The sequence below is a fragment of the Papio anubis genome, chromosome 7 (genome assembly GCF_008728515.1).
Source record: "Papio anubis isolate 15944 chromosome 7, Panubis1.0, whole genome shotgun sequence".
In the NCBI taxonomy this organism is placed as follows: Eukaryota; Metazoa; Chordata; class Mammalia; order Primates; family Cercopithecidae; genus Papio; species Papio anubis.
The window spans coordinates 90,737,323-90,752,617 of NC_044982.1; positions in this window are offsets into that span (position 1 = coordinate 90,737,323).

Consider the following 15,295-nt stretch of genomic DNA (forward strand, 5'->3'; position numbering starts at 1 on the left):
GAAAGGGTAGTGGAGGCTTTGGAGAAGAGCTTGTGAGCAACTGCAGACTTCCCTTATGTCGGAGTCCCCAGCTACTCCACACTGACATGCTAGCCCACACTTGGGCTTTAAGAATTCATTAAAATTTATTTGAGTTTTTCTTACAGGCATATATGGTGACCACCTCATCCTCCCAGGCTCTGCCAAATGTGAACAGTCCATATATCTAATATCTCCTTGGAAGGACTGTCACTCATGGAAAATGGTTCACTTGGTTGCAAGGTGACCAAAGCTTTATGATGGGTTCATGAAAATCTATACTTTTAATAGATTATTCAGTTTTTCTGTTAATGTGGGAATGAGATTCTTTACTGATTTCTACATCCTAAGCACATAAAAACTTTCTCATTTTTATTTTTGTTTTAAGTTTCTTGACTATATTTTATGTACAATAAACTGCACATATTGAAAGAATACAATTTGATGAGTTTGTCATACGTACACTCTTGTGAGATTATCCCCACAATCAACATAATGGCCGTATCTACCACACACAGAAGTTTCCTCGTAGCACCCATAAGTTATCACTCCCTAGTCCCACCCTCATCCCTATACCCTGGCAATAACTGTTATGTTTTATGACTCTAAATTATCTTTTGATGAAAAAATAGATTCCAGATCTTATATAATTTCGGGTTACAGTTGACAAATTACACTTAAACTAATATACATTGTAACATGGTCCTATTACTTTAAATTAATAAATATTTCACAGCACATCTGACTCATCTCAGGAGTTAGACATGAGTTGGGGTGGCCTAAACAGGCTCATACTCTGTTCAGTGAGATGAGTGCACTGACCAAAGTCTTGAATATCAGATTACAATGTTACATTGCTGTCCATATTTGCAAATGCTTGTAATTTGTGTGCTTATTAATCTCAATTTCTATACTTACCTCATGGTGGGCCAGTCATAAGCAGTTTGTGGACTGCATTGGTCAATGGATCACACTATGAGTAGCACTGCCATATAATTTCCTAGTGCAGATTTGTGGATTATATTCTTATAGTGTCAGTTGGTGTGTTCTGTTTTTGAGAGGGAGTCTCGCTCTGTTGCCCAGGCTGGAGTGCAGTGGCATGATCTTGGCTCACTGCAACCTCTGCCTCCCAGGTTCAAGTGATTCTCCTGCCTCAGCTGCCTAAGTAGCTGGGATTATAGGCATGCACCACCACACCCAGCTAATTTTTGTATTTTTAGTAGAGATGGGGTTTCACCATGTTCGTCAGGCTGGTCTCGACCTCCTGACTTCATGATCCACCTGCTTTGGCCTCCCGAAGTGCTGGGATTACAAGTGTGAGCCACTGCCTAAAAACATTTTTTTAAGAGAAGGGGTCTTGCTACATTGCTCAGGTTGGTCTTGAACTCCTGGCCTCAGGTGATTCTCCTGCCTCAGCCTCCTGAGTAGCTATGATTATAGATATGAACAACCATGCTGGGATAACATATTCTAAAGAATCCATTTTTTTTTTTTTTTTTTTTGTAAATTGATGGTTCTAGAAGCTTGGTCTGATTCATATATATATATTTTTTTTCCCAAAATTATTTAGTCGGTGGGATTGTATATTTCCATTAGGGGGTGTATGATGTCTGATTGCCTCTCTTTTTGTGATTTTTTTAACAGCCTGTTGATGATGCTTGTCTAGACCCATTAGCTCATCAGGAGTTGCAAAATGATGTTATTCTAATTTTATCATTAATTTCTTTTAGCAGCTCAAATGCTTCTGTAAAAAGATACTTCCATTCAACAACTATTGGATTGTCTTGAGGTAGAGCTTAGAAGGAAAGGCTGGATAAATGCTTGATTCTTCTCTTTTATTTCACGTTTTTCAAAACAAGGAGTTAGTGACCCAACATCCTCTGAAGATGACCAATGAGTTTTTTTTAAAAAATGTAACTATCAACTCATAGAAATATATTTGATAGGTTTAAATCCATTGCAGTCATTCTTATGCTAAAATTGTGCCTTCTCTGGCCAGTGGGAGATCCTTCAAGCTAGCTTCTGTGTTTTCTCAATCCTATCGGTGTTTGAGTGCTTTTTTGTTTTCTCATACAAATGTTAAAGATTTATCTTGTCCATTTCCTGCTCCAGACTTGGAATTAGAAACCCTGGTTTGTTTTTTTAATGGGAAATGGTATTTAGAGACCATAATCTGCATGCTAGGGGATCTAAATAATTTTAACGACTGCATGATACTCAAATTTATATCAAATTTAGTCAGTCACTTTCCAACTGATGGACAATGACTATTTTCAAGTTTTCATCATGAGTCTTTACACATAACGCTTAGCTACTGAGTGTCTGCTTTCAGGTCTGGTGTTAGGCATTCAGCAGAAGAGAGAAGCTGGCAAAGTAACAGGTTATGCTTGTTTTAGCATTGAGATACTCACAGCCTTCAGATAATGTTAATTGTTTAATTTGTAGGGGTAGATATGTGATGGGAACTCAAGTCAGGATAATTTTCATTCAATCTCCAAACATAAATCTGAAAAGGGAGGACAAGAATAGATTCTTCACTATGAATTAATCATTGGAGGACTTTATTTTTTCTTTTCCAGCTGTAAGATGAAATGTCATCTGCAGAAGACCTTAGTTTTCTGCAGCCAAATCCTAAGGCCTTTCCAGGCTCCATAAATTTTCCTGATCTTAGGAAGCAAGCTAGAATCTGTTACTGACTTAAGCGAACATTGCTGATGAGCAGACATTATTCATCAATCATGGAGTCGATGAAATCTCTATGTATGAGAAGAAAAGTGAAAAAAAAAATTTCTTTGATAATGTTTTTCTGATCACAGTGAAGTGCACAAACAGGTCATAATACCAAACTATAAAAACAAGATGGTATAATTAAAATTCCACAGAAGGAATTATGTTGTTTTTTTGGGAATGGGAGAGTGAATACAGTTGTAGGCAAAGTAGTGGTTTGATAATGAATATTCACAGGTGGCTCTAGAAAATCATACAACTGCCTATTCCTGTCTATGAATTTAGTGTATTTACATAAAGAAAGATGCTTTTGTGGCTAAACTATAACAATAATTTAGAAAAATGATGTTTACTTACTGGAATCAAAGCATTTTTCCTTTTCTCTGCAAAACATGTTGTGAAAACCACTGTTAATTGTAATTCAGGAAGAAAGTGTTAAATAAATAAGAATAAAAATGAATAAAGAATACAAATTTAAAGAATAAAAAGTATATCTCCAGACCAGAGAAATTTGATATATTTTGTTTACTGAATGCTTCATCTGTCTGAATATGTCGCTCATACTGATATCCTCTTTCTTTAACCAGGTAGGAATTTCCCAGGAGCAGTTCTTGGTTCTCATTTTTTTCTACTGCACAGTTTTTTTATTGGTGATTTTATGCAGTCTCTGGTTTAAATACTTTCTACATGTGGTGACTTTTAAATTCATATTTTCAAACTTGACCTTACTAGTGTGGAGTGCAGACTCCCTTACTAGAATAGCCAACAGTCTCCTCAAAATCTCCATTTGAGAGTGTATGGGTATTTCAATCTTAATCAGTCTTAATCTGTTTCAAATTAAGCTCTTGATCTTGTCCTTTAAATGTGCTCCCCTTCTAGTCTTCCCCATAGCAAGAAATAGTACCACCATCAATCCATTTGTTAGGAAAGGAGTCTTGGAGGCATAATTGACTATTATCTTTTCTTTGCATCACATAGGACCTGCTATTTCTCCAGCCTCCATGACCATGGTAATGGTATGTGACTAAGGAATATTTGCACTGTGTCCCCAAAGACGAGTACAAATTTTCTAAGTAGATAAGTGGTGCAAACCTAGTCTAGGCAGATTGAATGGCAAATACGAAAACTCTAAAGACACTTGATATCTGTAAATGTGTATGGGCATACCCCTGGTAGATGTGGTTGTTTAGGAAGTTCACATATATGGAGAGTTTTAAGAATCCAATTCCAAATCTTCAACTTCCAGCTTTCCTAAAATGATTCTGCTTGTGAAGGAGTCAATATCCTTAACAGCCCTTCACTTTCCAAGGCACATGTCTCAGCCCTTCCAAATCTCATTTGGATGCATTACTTGGATGGGATTCTCGTGCCTCAGCCTCCCAAGTAGAGTATAAACCCCTATGGTGTTAAGTAAAAGGGTAAATTAAAATAATCAGGTTATTGTAACCCACAGTGCTCTCAGGTTTCTCCTGTTTTATACACATTTCTGTTGAGGGTATTAGAAAGAGGATATTTTCGCCTTTGTCGGGATGTTTTAAATTCAGAAGGACAGACTTTGGATAAAATAGTGATGGTCTTGCCGGGTGCGGTGGCTCACGCCTGTAACCCTAGCACTTTGGGAGGCTGAAGTGGGCAGATTGTCTGAGCTCAGGAGTTCGAAAACAGCCTGGGCAACACGAAACTCCGTCTTTACTAAATTTGTCTTTACTAAAATACAAAAAGTTAGCTGGGTGTGGTGGCCTGCACCTGTAGTCCCAGCTACCTGGGAGGCTGAGGCAGGAGAATTGCTTGAACCCAGGAGGCAGAGGTTACAGTTAGCTGAGATCAGGCCACTGCACTCCAGCGGGCCACTGCACTGCAGCCTGGGCAACAGAGTGAGATTCCATCTAAAAAAAATAGTGATGGTCTTTTAAATGTAACAGAAATTGTTATGTGAATTACCAAAATTTTCAAGATGCATTGGATAAAACTAATGGGTATAAAATTTTCATGATTACATTTAAATTTAATGGTCTTTTTTCAATAAGGTAATTAAAGCTTTTATTTAGTCATGTAATGAAATAGGTATTCCAATTCCAGTCAGCTCTTTCCCTATGAACTATGTATGAGATGTCTACATGCAGAAATTAAGACTTGGCTAGAAAATGAGGGGCTGGAATTGGAATCAAGACCCGTTGCATCACAAAGGCTCCTTTTTTTTTTTTTTTTTTTTTTTGAGTTGAAGTCTTGCTCTGTTGCCCAGGCTGGAGCGCAGTGGCAGGATCTCATATCTCAGCTGACTGCAACCTCTGCCTCCCAGATTCAAGCAATTCTCCTGCCTCAGCCTCCCAAGTAGCTGGGATTACAGGTGCCTGCCACCACGCCCAGCTATTTTTTGTGTTTTTAGTAGAGATGGTGTTTCACCATGTTGCCCAGGCTGGTCTTGAACCCCTGACCTCAAGTGATCCACCTGCCTCAGCCTCTCAAAGTGCTGGGATTACAGGCATGAGCCAGCACTTTGAGAGCCTAAAGGCCCTATTCTTGACTATGTGAATGTGACTTCTGACAGGTTTGTGAGTTATTTTATTAACTGTAGAATGTGCCTATGACCAACAGCCATCCAGGGTACTAAACTGAGAAAGTGTTTGGCTGATATTGATTCTGCCTCTGCTCAAGAAGGCTGGTGAATCCATTGTCTCTAGTCTGTAATTTTGGGAGTTGACAAGATTTTGTCTAGAAGTAAATAGCTCTCAGATAATAATGATGATTTCATTGCTTGGAAATGATAGTTTGTCCAAACTTTTCCCAGTGGACTCTCCTGTTTGGTCAATCTTTCCACATTTCAAGGAACATTTGAAGCATGACTGTTAAATGCTAAGTCATTTGGAAACTGAAGTCTACACTCCTGATTTCTTTTTCTTTCTATTGTGACAGCTGAATTCGAGTATTTCGGGCCCTAAGAAGGAAGGACAAAGATCCCTGGAGAACTCTCCTGTAGTGTCCTTGTTTTGAGTAGCAATGGAGGTAAGTGCTTGTTTTGTTATGAGCTGGTTTCATGGTGCTGTACTTACCCCACCTCAAATTCAGAAGGGAAATGGAAGGCAAACAGGCAAGTCTTGGGGTGAAGAATAAGTTCCAATTGATGTACCCCCCCACCCCCAGTTACTGGCACAAAAGCCTGGTGGTGGTTGCTAGCCTTTCCTTTTACCTACCTTTTGTCTTGTCCTGCTGAGGATGAAGCTTATTCTGTTTGCTGCATAAAGTTTCCTCTAAGGAAAGTGTTATGACTCCAGCTGTGAAAGTGATTGATGTCCTTCTAGACTCCAGAGGCTTTCGCAAACATCCACTGTTATTTTGAAGCAGAAAAAAAGTGCAAGTGTGTGTCGGGGATTGAGTGAAAAAACCATTATTCTTTATTTTATCGAAATGGGGGAGGGGAAGGAAAAAATATAAGAGTGAATACTGGGCTTCTGTGATAAATAGACTGCTTAGGTTTTAACAATGAAGGCACCCTTTCTTAGGAATGAATTTTTGACCATTCATTCATTCATCTGGCAGATATTGAGACCCTATTATGTGCTATACCTCGTGTTGGCTTTGGGATAAGCAAAGATGAATAAAAGTGAGTGTCTATCCATGTGGTTCATAATCTTGTGGCAAATACATATGTTCAAATAAATTATATTATAATGCCATCTGAGATGTAACGAAGAGGAGGTGAGAATACTGCAGGAATAAATGATTCCTCCCTTGGCTGTCTAAAGGAGAAAGTGTGGGCTTTTATGAAGGCAGTGACGTTTGAGTCTTCAAAGAGGCATTTAGCATCAGGATAAAGAGCTCAGTCTGGACTCTTGCTCTGCCATCTCCTAGCTCTAGGGCCTGGAGCCATGACCACACCTATAAATGAGCATAATAGTGCCGTAGGGTCATTGTGAGTTTAAATGAGATAATGTCCACAAACAAAGTGCTGAATGCAAAGCTGTGCACAGTGAATTATCTATCAAAGTGTGATCTAGCATCAGGGTCCTGGCTATTGTTAACTGTTGTGGTTAAAAGACAAGTAGGAATTTTTCAATCAGAGAGAAGGTGGAGTACAGATAAGAAACAGCATCTAATAAGCTGAATTGAAAAACTATAGATAAGCCCTGGGGGGAATAACTCCCTCTATGAATAAATGGGGCTCAAGTCTCTTTGATTTTGGTCTGTATTTCGTGGGGTGGCGGTGTAGGGAGGTGTTGAAAACCCTTGAGGACACTTTAAAGAATAAAGAAGTGGCCGGGCAAGGGTGGCTCATGCCTGTAATCCCAGCACTTTGGGAGGTCGAGGCCAGTGGATCACGATGTCAGGAGATCAAGACCATCCTGGCTAACATGGTGAAACCCCATCTCTACTAAAAATACAGAAAATTAGCTGGGCGTGGTGGTGGGCGCCTGTAGTCCCAGCTACTGGGGAGTCTGAGGAAGGAGAATGGCCCGGGAGGTGGAGCTTGCAGTGAATTGAGATCGCGCTGCTGCACTCCAGCCTGGGTGACAGAGTGAGTATTTTAGTACTCATTCTCAGCAGGGGTGTGCTGAAGTGCACATTAATTGTGGGTGTTCAGAATGGATTTGATTTCACAAATGCACTTTGTTTCTCTGATGAAAAACAGGAGGGCTGGATGACAGTTGAGTCAAAATGTTTCAGGCATGTACCAGGCTGGCAATGGGGTGGCAGCAAGGTTGGTGTGCTAATTGTGATCCTAATGAAATTGACTTGGAATCTCTTTTGCTTCTTTTCCCTTTAAATCAAGATTCTATTGGACCAGCAGTTCTCAGCCTTGGTTGTACATCAGAATCTCCTGGAAGACTTAAAAAATGCCAGTACTTGCACCAGAGCCCCCAAGACTCTGCTTCACTCGGCCTGAGATGGGATCTTTGGTCCTAGTACTTTTCAAAAGTCCCCCAGGTCCTCTTAATGAACAGCCAGGTTTTATGGTTACTGTCCTGGGGAGTCTAAAGCTCACCTGTGTTATGGTTTAGAAGGTCCTTGGCCATCCTTAGTGACACTGTGCCTTCTTTGTAGAGGTAAAGTTGTCTTTGTGATAATGTGTTAAGTCCCTTTCTTCCTGGAGAGCATCTTTCATAGTGAAAAGGATGCTCTTAGTAGATATGTGGTATAGTGAAGATAATTCTGGTTCCTCTGGGCTAATTCTCTGCTTTCATCCAATCTACTCCTTTGCACTCAAATCTGGCTATCAGTAAGAAGAATTTCTGTGCCTTTGAGTCTTGCCTTTGGAGGTGACATAGGACCCTCTCTTTTACTCTTGGTCTTCCTCTCTTCTGTATACCTGCTTTGACTGGATTTTGAACCTTTCGAGTCTTGAGCACGAATGGCCTTGAGCAGTCCAGGATTCACCTTCCTCTGTTCTCACATTCTGGGCTCTTTGAGCGGGATCCCTGAACTTTACAGCACTGTCCACAGAAATCCATTCCATCTGTGGGGTCAGCCCACAGCCCACTCCCAGGCTAATCATTGCCATCCAAAGGGCATTGTTTCTTTAGAAAATGCCTAAGACAAGTCAGTCATTGAATTGGTTGGAATAAGTTCCTTTGAGAAGTATTTAATAATGCCTGATCCCCAATAAAAAGTTAAATTGATATTGATATGAATTACTTTTTTTTTTTGCCAAAAATAAGATTATTGGAATCACAGAGGAGAGGCTAGACCTTTTGATCCTCTGCTGAATACCCCTTGGCAATTCTGACTTTTGGAGTGAATTCTGGGCAAGTTTAGTCAGACTGTTTGAGTACAACACCAAGGGCCTGAAGGTTACAAGTGGTGTTCCTGCATTCTGCCTGCCAATCCTCAGAAACTGGCATTCAACCAAATGGAAATGTTTGAATGGCTCAATGCACAGTGATCATAGGGAATATAAGATAAAAAATAATAGGAGAGAGGATCCCAGTGTTAGAGGACTGCAGAAGTCTTCAAGTCTATCCATCTATCACTTGGAAAGTGTATACTTCATATATAAAGGATCTTACATATTTATTTTTGGTATTCCAGTAAAATTTCTTAGTTTTTTGACTGTCTATTGTGGGGAAAAAACCTGTAAAAATGTATGTTCTGATAACCACAATAGTTACAGATTATCATCCTCTGCCTGGTAGAGCATTTAAGTATTAAAAAATCTAAACGTGATTGAAATAGAAATTTTTAAAAGTTATATAAAAAGTCCATGCACAGGGTTGGTAATTAGATATGTAATAGAGGTTACTATTGAAGTGGTGACATGATTAATTTCAGTAAGTAAAATGTGGTGGTGAGCCCCGACTTCCTCCAGCAAATGTTGGCTGCAAATGAAAGTTCACGGTGCCTCAGTAGAAAAGGTGTTGTACCTGTGGCCCCTTCCACCAGTATCTGTTTAATAATGCAAGCCCATTAATCGTGGAGGAAGATGGAATGGTGTTCCCTGCTCCCCACAGCAAAACCACACATGGTGTTTCTTCAGAAAGTGGGCATAAATGTTGTCCCATTGCAAAAGAATTGGGAACATGAAACATTTTGTTTCCTTTTTCTTTCTTTTGGAAACATGTATTCTTTGGAAGTGTTAGGATGGTTGAAAAGTGGTTAAATAAACAGCACCGTCTGGCCATTGTCAGTAGACTGTCTTGGAGTATTAGCTGTTTATTTCACTGACATATTCTGAAGGGTCTATAGGGGGCTCTTTCAGAAGTCAGGACCTCAATGTAATATACAAGCATTGATTCTGATATTTCCCTTGATAACAGTGCTCGACCATATTGGGGTCGTAAGTCAGTAAGGTTCATTGGCTCCTGTAATGCTCACTGTCACCAGTAATAAGTACAAAGGACTTGCTCTAAAAGCTGGCTTATAAAACTTTAAGGAAACTTGGATTGCTTAAGTGAACTTGCAAGGCTCTAGGGGGGCCAAGCAGGCCTTAGTTGTCTACTTATATTAATTTCACAGAGTTTAAAGGGTCAAGAAAGGCGGTCGGTGATGCTTATTAATTTATGAAAGACAGGCTCTTGTCTGTCTCGCTTTCTCACTTTGACCATTCTGCCCTTCCTTTTAGAAAATTTAATACAAATTAAACCTTACCAGAGAAGAGTGCCCTAAAAGATTAAGTCTAAAGTTCACTGCTGGACTAAAAGGATCCAGAGATGCTATGTTTTTTTTCTGGCACAATTTCATTTGAAGTGATGTTTGAACAATAGAACCACACAGTGGACATAAAACATGAGAAGCAAAAGCAATTAGAGGCATACTACAGTTAGTCAAGGATTAGGATATTTAAAAAATATGAGACATACTTGCTTCTAGGGATATTTTTTCTTCTTCATCCAAGTAATAATGGCTTGTAACAAGAACATTTTCTTGGCCTTAAGTGGAGGTATGGTTCTTGTTAAGATGGAAATGTTTGTGTGTCACAGCAATGTCTCAAAACATATCTGACTGCTGGAGCCAAACCCTGCTGAGAAGGAGTGAGAAAAGGGACATGGAATATTGCCATAGAAATAAAGCCAGTCTTCCTAAAGGGAATGCTCCTTTTTGACTGATTTTCTTTTGGATAAAGAAGGAAGGCCACAATCATGTGAAGGCAGGTATTTTAAAATGCAGTACCTATTTTAGTCCTCACAAAAGCGTTGAATTATTTCCTCAATTTACAGATGCAGGTATTGAGACTCAGATTAATACATTTTCTGAGGTTTGTGCATCTAGTAATTGCCTGAGGAGTACTAGGAAATAAAGAAGTCTCCCCACCCTTACCCAAAACCAAGGGATCAGCAAATGAGTAATTCTAGAACTAACTAATACAATATCAGTAACAAAAATTTGGACATAAGAGTAAGCAGAATTAGTGAGCTAGCCGAAAAGTCAACTGACTATTTCTGTGCTTAAGCACAGAGAGCAAAGAATAAGTAATACAGAAAGGAGCATTGAGACGTATGAGACTCGGTCAGTAGATCTAACATATAAATGGAATTCCAGAAGGAAATAATGGTGAATGAAGCAGAAACAATATTTAAAGAGATAATTCCTGAATATTTTCCTTAACTGATGAATGATATTAATTTACAGGTTTATGGAAGCTCTGTGATGTCAAGAAGTGTAAATATGATATCACCATATTTTATTACAAGTAAATATTGAGCACAACTGCAAATAACGACAGACAAAAATAATGCACATTATCACCATCCTGGCTAACACGGTGAAACCCCGTCTCTACCAAAAATACAAAAAAATTAGCTGGGCGTGGTGGCTGGCGTAGTCCCAGCTACTTGGGAGGCTGAGGCAGGAGAATGGTGTGAACCCGGGAGGCAGAGCTTGCAGTGAGCAGAGATCACGCCACTGCACTCCAGCCTGGGAGACACAGCGAGACTCTGTGAAAAAACAAACAACAACAACATCCCCCCCAAACAAACAAACAAACAAAAAAGAAAGTGGGAATGAAGTCTGACAGAGCCTTTCTCTCTGCAACTTCCCTCCCAGTTCCAGGTCCTGTCTCCATTAGTCTGTCTCCTCTACTCCTAGAGGCCCCAGCTGGCTCTGTGGCAGCCTCTGTGCCTCTGTGACCTGTAGGTACTGGAAGATTTGTAGGGAGGATGCCAGGACATGGAAACAGATGTGCAGACTAGAACACTGAAGATCAGTTCAAAAATTCTGGAAGTAATCTGAGACAGCTTAATTTAAAATGTGGCTATTGGAAAACCCTGCCTACCCACTGGAGCACTTTTGCAGATGGATGCCTGCCGGTCCTTCTCCCAGCATGCATACAACAGGGACCCACTGTCACCCTGCTGGAGCACTTACGCTGCTGGCAACCCCTGTCAGTGTGTTGTTGCCAGCAGACTGGGAACACCTAGGCCCCCAGCGTAGTAGGTAGTTAACCTTGAGGGGCCAGAGAACACATCTGTGAGCCTAGTCCCATTCCCCCAGGGTTAGAACATGCAGTCCAAGAGTGCTGAGCTTAGCCTTGGCCCCCTGGAAGCATGCAGAAGCAAAGCCATTCAAGTTAACCCAACTTTTACCATAGTAGAGGTGTCAAGGACATCAAAGAATATGAAAGCAAAAAACCCCATACAAAAGATGGCAACTTCAAACATTAAAAGAACATCAGTCAACACAGATGAGAAAGAACCAGTGCAAGAACTCCGGCAATTTTAAAAGCCAGAATATCTTCTTATCTCCAAACAACAGCACTAGCTTCCCAGCAATGGTTCTTAACCATTAACTTAAATGGCTGAAATGACAGGTATGCAATTCAGAATCTGAATGGCAAAGAACTCATTGAGATATAGGAAAAGGTTGAAACCCCATCCAAGGAACACAGCAAAATGGTCCAAGAGCTGAAAGACAGTGTAGCCATTTTAAGAAAGAAACAAACCAAATTTCTGGAAATGAAAAATTCACTTCGGGAATTTCAGAATGCAATGGGAAGCATTAATAACAGCAGAGACAAAGCTGAGGAAAGAATATCAGAGCTCAAAGACTGTTCCTTCACATCAATGCAGGCAGACAAAAATAAAGGAAAAAGAATAAAAAATGAACAAAACCTCTGAGAAATATGGGATTATGTAAAGAGACCAAACCTATGGCACACTGGTATTCCTTAAAGAGATGGAGAGAGAGCAAACAACCTGGAAAACATATTTGAGGATATTGTGGATGAGTATTTCCCCAGCCTTGCTAGAGAGATTGAGATTGACATACAAATTCAGGAAATTTGAAGAACCCTTGTAAGGTGCTATACAAGACAACCATTGCCAAGACACATAGTCATCAGATTCTCCAAAGTCAATGTGAAAGAAAAATTCTTAAAGGCAGCTAGAGAGAAGGGGTAGGTCATATGCAAAGGGAACCCCATCAGGCTAACAGTGAAACTTTCAGCAGAAACTTTACAAGCCAGAAGAGATTGGGGGCCTATCTTCAATATCTTTTAAAAATAGAAATTTCAACTAAGAATTTTATATCCAGCCAAACTAAGCTTCATAAACAAAGGATAAATAAAATCTTTTTTTCAGATAAGCAAATGCTAAGGGAGTTCATCACCACCAGACGTGCCTTACGAGAGGTCCTTAAGGAAATGCTAAATACTCAAACAAAAGACCACTACCTGCCTCTCCAAAAACACATGTATGTACATATCCCACTGAAACTCTAAAACAACCCCATAATCAGGTGTACATAACAATAAGCTATTAATAACAACATGATGACAGAATCAAATCCTCACATATCCATATTAACCTTGAATGTAAATGGGCTGAATGCCCCACTTAAAAGGCACAAAATGGAAAGTTGGATAAAGAAGCAAAACCCAACTGTATGCTGTCTTCGAGAGGCACATCTCACATGCAAGGACACCCATAGGCTCAAAGTAAAGGGATGGAAAAAGATATAGCAAGCAAACAGGAAACAAAAAAGGGCAGGGGTTGCTATTGTTATTTCAGACAAAACAGACTTTAAACCATCAATGATCAAAAAGGACAAAGAAGGGTATTACATGAGATAAAGGTTCAATTCAACAAGACTTAACTATCATATGTGTGTGTGTGTATATATACACACTATCATATATTTGATAGTTAAATGTTATTGAATTGAATTGAACCCCTCAACATATATGTACATACATATAAATGTATATGTATATATGCATGTATAGGTATATACATATGCATGTACATGTACATACACATGCATGTATATACATGCATATATACATATACATTTATATGTATGTACATGTACACACACATGTATGTATGCACATGCATATATACACACATGTATGCATATGTATATATACATGTTATGTGTATATACATATGTATGTATATGTGTATACACATATGTGTGTATATGTGTATGTGTATATGTGTATATACATATGTGTGTGTGTGTGTATATATATAAAACACTGGAGCATCCAATTCATAAAACAAGTTTTTAGAGACATATGATGAGATTTAGATAACTACACAATAATAGTAGACTTCAATACCCTACTGACAGTGTTAGATCATCAAAGCAGAAAACTAACAAGGATGTTTGGGAACTAGACTTAACCCTTGACCAAATGGACCAGATAGACATCTACAGAATATTCTACCCAATGACAATAGAATGTACACTCTTCTCATCTGCACACAGCATATACTCCAAGATTGATCATTCACACTCTCAGTCATAAAACAATTCTTGAAAAATTAAAAAAATCTGAAATCATACTAACCACACCTCTCAGACCATAGGGTAGTAAAAGTAGAAATCAATGCCAAGCATATCACTCAAAACCATATAATTGCATAGAAATTAAACAACTTGCTCCTGAATGACTTCTGGTAAAGAATGAAATTAAGGCAGAAATAAAAAAAATTATTGAAACTAATGAAGATAAAGATACAACACACCAGAATCTCTGGGACATAGCTTGTGAGGTGTTAAGAAGAAAGTTTGTAGTGTTAAACGCCTATCTCAAAAAGTCAGAAAGATGTCAAATTAACAACCTAACATCACACCTAGAGGAACTGGCAAAACAAGAGCAAATCAACTGCAAAGCTAGTGGCAGAAGAAAAATAACCCAAATCAGAGCTGAACTCAAATAAACTGAGATGCAAAAATTCATACAAAATATTGATGAACCAAAAATTGGTTCTTGGAAAGAATAAATAACATTGCTAGATCACTAGCTAGATTAATAAAGAAAACAGGAGAAAAGATCCAAATAAACACAATCAGAAACGGCAATGGTGACATTACCGCTGACCCAACAGAAATACAAAGAAACTCTGAGAGCATTACAAACACCTCTATGCACACAAACTAGAAAACCTAGAAGAAATGGATAAATTCCTGGAAACACACAATCTATCAAGGTTGAATCAGGAAGAAATTGAAATCCTGAACAGACCAATGACAAGTTCTGAGATTGAATTAGTAATTACGAACCTACTGAAAAAACTCTAAACAAGACAGATTCACAGCTGAATTCTACCAGACATATAAATAAGAGCTGGTACGAATCCTACTAAAATCATTTCAAAAAATTGAGGAGGATGAACTCCTCCCTAACTCATTCTATGAGGCCAGCATTATTCTGATACCAAAACCTGGCAGATATACAACAACAAAGGAAAACATCAGACCGATATACCTGATGAACATAGATGCAAAAATCCTCAACAAAATATTAGAAATCAAATGTAGCAGCACATCAAGAAGTGAATCCACCACGATCAAGTAGGTTTTATTCCTGGGATGCAACGTTGGTTCAATATACACAAATATATATATGTGATTCATTACATAAACAGAACTTAAACCACATGATCATCTCAATTTATGCAGAAAAATCTTTTGATAAAATTCAACATCCCTTCATGTTGAAAACTCTCTACAAATTAGGCATCAAAAGGATATACCTCAAAATAAGATCCGTCTATGACAGACTTACAGCCAATATCATAATGAATGGGCAAAAGCTGGAAGCATTCCCTCTGAGAACTAGGACACAACAAGGATACCTACTGTCACCACGTCTATTCAACATGGTACTGGATGT